The 8228-nt window shown below is 50.1% G+C and overlaps 1 pseudogene; it reads right to left on the reverse strand.

The window, feature by feature from the left end:
- Positions 1-5516: 5516 nt before the first annotated feature.
- LOC144676815 (U1 spliceosomal RNA) lies at positions 5517-5668 on the reverse strand (annotated as a pseudogene).
- Positions 5669-8228: the final 2560 nt, after the last annotated feature.

Genomic DNA, 8228 nt, shown 5'->3' on the forward strand with positions numbered 1-8228 from the left:
TCGAGTGGGGACCAGAGGGATCCTTGACACAGCATTGAGCTGACAAAAATAAGAAATCGATAGGCAAAATGAGAAAGAACAATTGGAACCCATTTGACTCACCCGCTGATCAGAGAAAATGGTGGGATAATCAGAAAAAAGACAAAGATGATGAAGCCTGGATCCTAATGTTAAGACAACACATAGAGTTAAGTAAGAAAGTAAATCGAATGTTGGCCAACAAATCCCAAAATGAAGAGCTGGTCCAGGCAAAAAATCTCATGTCAGTTTCGGCAGCTTTACCACAGCCACCAGTAGCTGCACAATACGCAGATAATATAGATTGGAACGGGCTGGTGGAACAGGCGGCAGGATATGAGGAACAACGGGAAGCGGGTTGGGAATCACCACCACCATAACCCGTGGCCCCAATTAAGATAGAGCTTGTGCCCCCGGTGCCCGGACAACCAGGCAGACCAGGCACAGCAGCAAGCTGATTTCCGAGCCTTTAGAGCAGAAATGGCACAAGACTTAGGGCAAGCCCCATAAAACAAGAAAAGGGCGAGAGTGCCCATGAATATGGCAATCGGAAGTTTGAGGCATATTGTAACTACGGGGGTGTAGGTGCTGCGCTGAACCGAGACGATGTACAGTTTATGCAATTGTACAAGGATGGCCTTAGCCTGGCCCACCAGGCAATCCTAGACACCGGGCCCGGGCCCACCAGGCAATCCTAGACACCGGGCCCGGGCCCACCAGGCGATCCTAGACACCGGGCCCGGGCCCACCAGGCCATCCTAGACACTGGGCCCACCAGGCCATCCTAGACACCGGGCCCGGGCCCACCAGGCCATCCTAGACACCAGGCCCGGGCCCACCAGGCCATCCTAGACACCGGGCCCGGGCCCACCAGTCAATCCTAGACACCGGGCTAGTAGACAAGAACACATATGATCGAGGAAGATGGGCCACCGGGGTAGATAACCACATAGGGAAAACTAAGATAAAGGTGTCGGCAGTGAGGTTACAGACCCCACTGAAATGGTGGCCACTGCAGCAGCCGTTCCTAAACCCGAGGTGTGCTTTAATTGTAAAAACCCGAACATAAAATATTTACAGTGTTAGATGTAGCCAATGGATTTTGGTCGATACCACTGGACCAGGAATCCCAAGATAAATTCGCTTTCACAGTGGGAGGGAGACGGTGTACATGGGCGAGGCTCCCACAGGGATTCCACAACAGCCCCAACATCCTCCATCGGGTCACGAGTGAGAAGCTGAGTCCGTGCGACGTAGAGTCTAACAACAGTACAATCTTATAATATGCAGATGATATCCTAATAGCGTCAGAATCGGAAAGGGGCCACATCGGAGCTCTCCTCTGATAGTCATAAGGACACTGAAAAATGCTGGATTTAAGATAAACCCCTTTATGAGTTGCTGACCGGGAGGGCGATGCGCTTGCCAGAGGGCAGAGCCACCGGAAGTGAGGATATGGGACCCATCAGAGATAAAATTAAAAATGATATTAAGCAATTGGATGGACAGCTAAAGGAATTACAACAGGAAGTGAAGGACCAACAGGCTATCAGGGATTTAGAAGAGAGGACAAAAGGGGGACCCCCGTCACCACCGGCTGAGGTCGGAGACATGGTGTTTGTTCAAATCACCCCTAGCCAACCAGGTTTTGCCCCAAAATGGACTGGACCGTACGGAATTATTCACGTGCCTGCGCCGATATGAAGGGAAAAGCTAGGTGGAAACACTGGTCACAACTGAAAAGGTATGATGTAAGTAAGAAAGACTAAATTACCAGGCAGTGGGAGGAAAACGGGCAACGAGCAGTCCGTACTGTGTTAGCCAAGTGGTTTAGGATTCATTCCCGATCTGGAGGACTGGCCATCTGAAAGAGAAAAGGGGGAATCCTCAACTACGGGGAGGGTCACCGTGGGCTGTGCACAAGGAGGGACGTAAAGGAGAAAGCTACAGTGTGTGAGAGATACAGTGTGTGAGAGATTTTTCGCAATTTACCTTCACACCCCAGGAGAACAACAACTGGGGTCACTGTCCCGGGGAGGAAGACTTGGGAATGACAGATACCTGGCATTGGATCTTGAGGGCCAAACATGGAGAGTTGACTGCAACGGCGGACCCCCGGACCGACACCACCCTGCTATCACAGGACACGACGACACCACAGAGACTATCTTGCCCAGACATGACCCCTGGGCCACAGAATGGACTGGTACTGTATACGGACGATGAACTCTTGTATGATAATGTTAAACATGAAATTGTACAGGTAATTGTGAACCTGGCAGGTATGCAACTGCCTGAGTATTGCAGTAACCAAGCGCCCCTACGAAAACTGTACAAATTACTGAGTAAGGCTGTGATTAATCAGCCGGCCGACGCCACGGGTGCCACTAGATTCAGGGGACATCCTGCTTTCCACCGCCAGAAGAGAGAGTTAGTTAACAATGTACTGACAGGGGTGAACACAGGGACTTCCCTGGTAAACTCTCTCGACATTCAAGGAATCAACTCCGAGGTCACGAATCTTAAAGGGATCATGAGGCAGCTTGCTCATAAGAGTAGCGAGGGGTGGTGAAACGGCAGCGGCCCTAGGGGGCAAGAGTGTGGCATCTGTATTGGAAAGCGTACATGTTATAGAGACCCATGCTAAAGCCACCAGCCAATTAATAGAAAGGGAGGAACGACAAGAGGGCAGCACCTAAAAAAGCCAGCTTACGGCCAGTGGCTGATCGGGCAATTAAGACAAAATCTGGGCCAGATCCAAAGTGGGGAGGTACCGGGCTGGATCAACAGTGCCCGGTTGTGGGGGATGGCCAAGAACCCAGGCGTCATCGACGCATGTACATTGAAAGGAGTGACCAGGGTGTATGCGGTGATTCAGAAGTGCACCTCAAACCAAATGAACGTGTTAGGTATGGGCAATCCCCTCAGTCACAGCAGACACGGGCCCACACCCTCAGTACCAAGTGGAGAACATTGGGTTAATCCGAGACAATGACTCCCTCCGGTACTACCCCATAGATATGCATGCCATACGCAAGAATGAGGGCATACACAGGGTATCACTGAGCGGCTGCAGATGGAAAGGTAGCCTCACAATTTGCTCCCATCCAGTTGGAACGGGGGGGGGGTGCTGGACAAATGCGGGTACAACCGAACGGAGGGTTGTATATTAGAAATTACCCACAGAGAAAACCATCACACCCGCTCAGGATACAAGGGAACCCCGGCTCCCAGTTACTATCAGACACAGCGTGAATAATGTACGTCCAACAAAGGGGTCAGGTCTCAGTCAACGCCTCCGACACACTCCACCATGCCCTGGAACACTATGAGGAACCTAAGCAGGCCCCAATTCCCCACCTTCCCGAAAGTCTGACAAAGTTTAAAGGTGACTTACGAAAGGTGAGGAATCAGCATTACGTGTTACAGGCGGTGTTTAAAAGGCTAATCAATGATACGGAAGAGCACTTGAGAGATCCGACGGTGGGAGCAAGTGTGGGAATGGGGGCTGAATGTGGACATACACCCCTGGATAAGAATAAGCTCTCATATACTCGTCGCAGTGCAGCTAGTGTTAGCATTGTTTAACTCTAATTCTTTCAATGTCTTCTCCAGACAATCCAAAAAGTACCAGGGGACCATGAGTGGCGTACTGAGAGGCTGCAAGGAGACATTTGCGTTACATTATGGGACCAGCAACACTCACACACACACAGATTACACAATCCACACTGACATCACTAAAAATCACAGACGGAATCTCAGTAACAATCCACATGCTTTGCACAGTCTTGTGTTGGGGGTTTAGTGTTTGATATTTCAAACTGCAGTGACATTCCCGACAAGATGAGTTAAAGTTTTAACATTAACCAGAAAATGGCTGAAACATTGTTTTCCTGGGGTGAACACATCAAAGGACAGGAAGAATCAGAAAGTTGTCCTGCCCTGGGATTAACATATCAATGGACAGGCCTCCTGGGGAGCAGATTGAGAGACATCCCAACATGCCAGGGGTGGAGTCTGCAAACTGCTCATTCAGGATATACCTGGCTAGGAACCCAATCCGAAAACCGCCTCCAGAGTGCGGAGCTAGTCCCCACTCTGGCTTAATGTGCGTGTGTGTTCCCTCTGTCTCAATCTGCTTTATAACTCTTTGACTTGTTTGTATTTGGATGTTGCTGAGTTGTAACTGAGAGTGATTCATTGGCTCTTGCGTTATTTTGTTTGAAAATGTTCTTTGCTCTCTGTTTTAATGGAATTAATTTTCTCCCCCACCCCTCAAAGAATTTTTATTTTGAAACCTGCAATCTGAAGATCCAGACTGGGACAAGGACTCTTCTTCTTCAGGAGTTTCCTGAGACCTTCTCCAAGGCCGTGCTCCATGGGCCCATGTGAGTTTGTGTCCGTTTCTTACCCCGAGATTTCAATTCCTCTCCGGGACCCTGGTTTTCGGTGGCTCCGGTTAACCAGTTCCTGTTGGACTGTGGGCCTGGAGTTTCAAAAAGAAAATCTTGGGGTTAAAGTAGCCTAGCCTTGCAATCTAAAACTTACATGTTAGCCTCCAGTGTGTGAGGAACAGGAGCCCCACAAGAGGAAATGAAAAGTCCTAAAGTGAAGCTGCCTAAAATCTTGTTATAATTCAGGGATAATGCGTGTAATTTGGGCTGCGCGATCATTCTGACGGTTAAACGGGATTCCCGGTGGTCATTTTACTGAGGGTTTAGGTTTCTATCTGCCTTTCTCCAGTTTTCTTTCTGTTTATTTCTTCGCTTTGCGCTATTTAAGCCTTCAAGGAATAATCACAGGTGAATTGATGGACCCACAGCAGGGGAAGTGAGCTGCAGAAGGGGCAGGGAAAGACTTTACACATGGGGAGAGGAGGCAGGAGTTTCAGAAGGTAGGGGTCACACAGGGGGCTGATTAAGGGGGAGATTATACAGAGGAGGTGGGAGGCTGCTGTTCGTTTCGGAGGGGGGTAATTTGAATGAACATGGGGACAGGGTGCTTGTTCATGTTTGAAATAGTGAGGGGTCGCTGCTACATGTTTAAAATGGTGAATGCATATGAGTTAATAGCTGACTGATATGAGTTTGTATTTATACAGACGTCCAGAGAGATAGGGGGTGGGGCGGTGCTGGGAGTGTGGGGACTGTTGTGATGGTGGGTTGGGTGTTAGATGGGGGTTGTTTGAGAGAGATTTTTGAGTGGGCAAACGCGGGGTTAAAAATGGCGCGAGTAATTTGGCGGCCACAAAACAAACGGTCTGGCGAAAATGATGCAGAGATGGAATAATTGCCGGCTGATAATGACAGGGAGGAAAAGAATGGGGGTTGGATAATATTTGCGAGGAGGAAAGAAAAAACTAAATAACCAGTCCAGTATAGATTTTGAAGAGCACACATTGGGGGTTATATATTTCTTTTTTCAGAAAAGGTTGCTGACAGGAAATAGAAGAGAAAATGAAAGATATGATGAAATCTATTTTTTGAATTGTGAATCAGGGGAGAGCGCGAACGCAGTCCCCCACTACCACAAATTTTGCAGTCGAGTATCCCGCATTTGGGGACATCGCAGGCGTTAGCACACCCGAAGTGCAATGGGCTAGCCTCGTCCTGGGAGAACCTTTTTTTTCTTTTTTTTGCAAAAATATACTTTATTCATAAAATATCTTCAATCACATTCCAAACCATTTCAATAACAACATTACAAGGGTGCAATCCAGGTTAAACTTTTACAAAATGTATCACCAGGTGCATCAGTACAAACAATATTACAATCATTTACAGCCTTTCATTTTGAGCTGTACAGCCCGAGGGGATTTAAACAGTTGCCAGTCCCTCGGTGCGCTGTGGTAGAAAGGTCTTAGACAGCGACCCTTCCCCATTGCGCCTTTGCGGCAGCTGCTCCAAGATTTAGTGCATCCCACAACACGTAGTCCTGGACTTTGGATTGTGCCAGTCCGCAACAATCGGTTGGGGACAACTCTTTGTGCTGGAAGACCAACAAGTTTCGGGCAGACCAAAGCGCCTCTTTCACCGAGTTGATGATCCTCCAGCTGCAGTTGATGTTTGTCTCGGTGTGTGTCCCTGGGAACAGCCCGTAGAGCACAGAGTCCCGTGTCACAGAACTGCTCGGGATGAACCTCAACAGCAACCACTGCATCTCTCTCCAGACTTTCTTTGCAAAGGCACAATCCACAAGGAGGTGAACAACGGTCTCTTCCCCACCACAGCCACCTCGAGGGCAACGTGCAGAGGGGGTGAGCTTCCTGACGTGTAGGAAGGATCTGACGGGGAGGGCCTTTCTCACCACCAGCCAAGCTACGTCTTGGTGCTTGTTGGAAAGTTCTGGCGATGAGGCATTCTGCCAAATGACTTTGACAGTCTGCTCGGGGAACCATCCCACAGGGTCCACCCTCTCCTTTTCCCTCAGGGCCTCTAGGACGTTACGTGCTGACCACTGCCTGATGGACTTGTGGTCAAAGGTGTTTTTCTGCATAAATTTTTCCACGAGGGACAGGTGGTAGGGCACGGTCCAACTACTTGGAGCGTTCCGCGGCAGCGTGGCCAGACCCATCCTTCGCAACACCGGGGACAGGTAGAACCTCAGCACGTAGTGACACTTGGTGTTTGCGTACTGAGAGTCTATGCACCGCTTGACGCAGCCACACACAAAGGTGGCCATCAGTATGAGGGCGATGTTGGGCACGTTTATTCCCCCTTTATCTAGAGGCTTGTACATCGCGTCTCTGCGGACACGATCCATTTTTGACCTCCAGATAAAGCGGAAGATGGCTCGTGTGATCACCACCACGCAGGAGTGTGGAATGGGCCAGACCTGCGCCACGTACAGCAACAGCGAGAGTGCCTCACACCTGATGACCAGGTTCTTACCCGCAATGGAGAGGGAGCGTCGCTCCCACATGCCCAGTTTCCTTTTCACCATAGACACTCGCTCCTTCCAGTTTCTAACGCATGCCCCGGTCCCTCCGAACCATATCCCCAGCACCTTCAGGCCGTCAGCCCTGACAGTGAAGGGGACAAATGATCGGTCAGCCCACTTCCCAAAGAACATGGCCTCGCTCTTCCCACGATTTACCTTGGCTCCCGAGGCCAGTTCGAACTGGTCGCGGATGTGGATCAGTCTGCGCACCGACAGCGGATCCGAGCAGAAGACGGCGACATCATCCATGTGCAGGGAGGCTTTGAACTGAGTGCCTCCACTGCCTGGGATCGTCACTCCTCTTATGCCCGGATCCTTCCTGATGGACTCGGCAAAGGGTTCTATGCAACACACGAAAAGAACAGGCGAGAGAAGACAGCCCTGCCTGACTCCAGATTTAATCGGAAAGCTATCTGTTTCCCACCCATTGATCGAGACTGCGTTACTGATGTTAGTGTAGAGCAGTTGGATCCAATTTCGAATTCCCTCCCCAAACCCCAATTTGGAGAGCACATCCACCATGTAGGTGTGCGATATTCTGTCAAAGGCCTTCTCCTGATCCAAGCTGATGAGGCAGGTATCCACACACCTGTCCTGTACATAGGCAATCGTATCCCTGAGCAGCGCGAGGCTGTCCGAGATCTTCCTGCCCGGCACAGTGCAGGTCTGGTCATGGTGGATCACCAATTCCAGAGCGGATTTGACACGGTTGGCGATGACCTTGGACAGAATCTTATAGTCCACATTCAACAGCGAAATGGGTCGCCAATTTCTAATTTCCTCCCTTCCCCCCTTGTGCTTGTAGATGAGGGTGATGATGCCTTTCCTCATGGATTCTGACATGCTGCCGGCCAGGAGCATACTCTCGTACACTTCTAGCAGGTCCGGGCCCATCCAGTCCCACAGAGCCGAATACAACTCCGCTGGCAAGCCGTCGCTTCCGGGAGTTTTACTCTTCTCGAAGGACTCAAGGGCCTTAGTCTGTTCGTCAGGAGTTAGCGGTTTGTCCAGGCTCTCCCATGTACTGTCGTCTAAGACCTCCGTGATGGAGGACAGGAAGGACTGGCAGGCCGTGCTGTCTGTGGGCTTCACGTCATACAATCGGGCATAAAAGGATTTGCTGATCCTCAAAATGTCGGACTGCGATGACTTTAGTGAGCCGTCTTCTTCCTTCAGGCTGCTGATCACAGAGCTCTCTCTGTTACTTTTGGAAGAAGAAATGTGAGCACGTCTCATCCTGCTCCACGGAGCGGACTCTGGAACGGAAG

This window comes from Cetorhinus maximus, unplaced genomic scaffold, assembly GCF_964194155.1.
Source record: "Cetorhinus maximus unplaced genomic scaffold, sCetMax3.hap1.1 HAP1_SCAFFOLD_1958, whole genome shotgun sequence".
Lineage (NCBI taxonomy): Eukaryota > Metazoa > Chordata > Chondrichthyes > Lamniformes > Cetorhinidae > Cetorhinus > Cetorhinus maximus.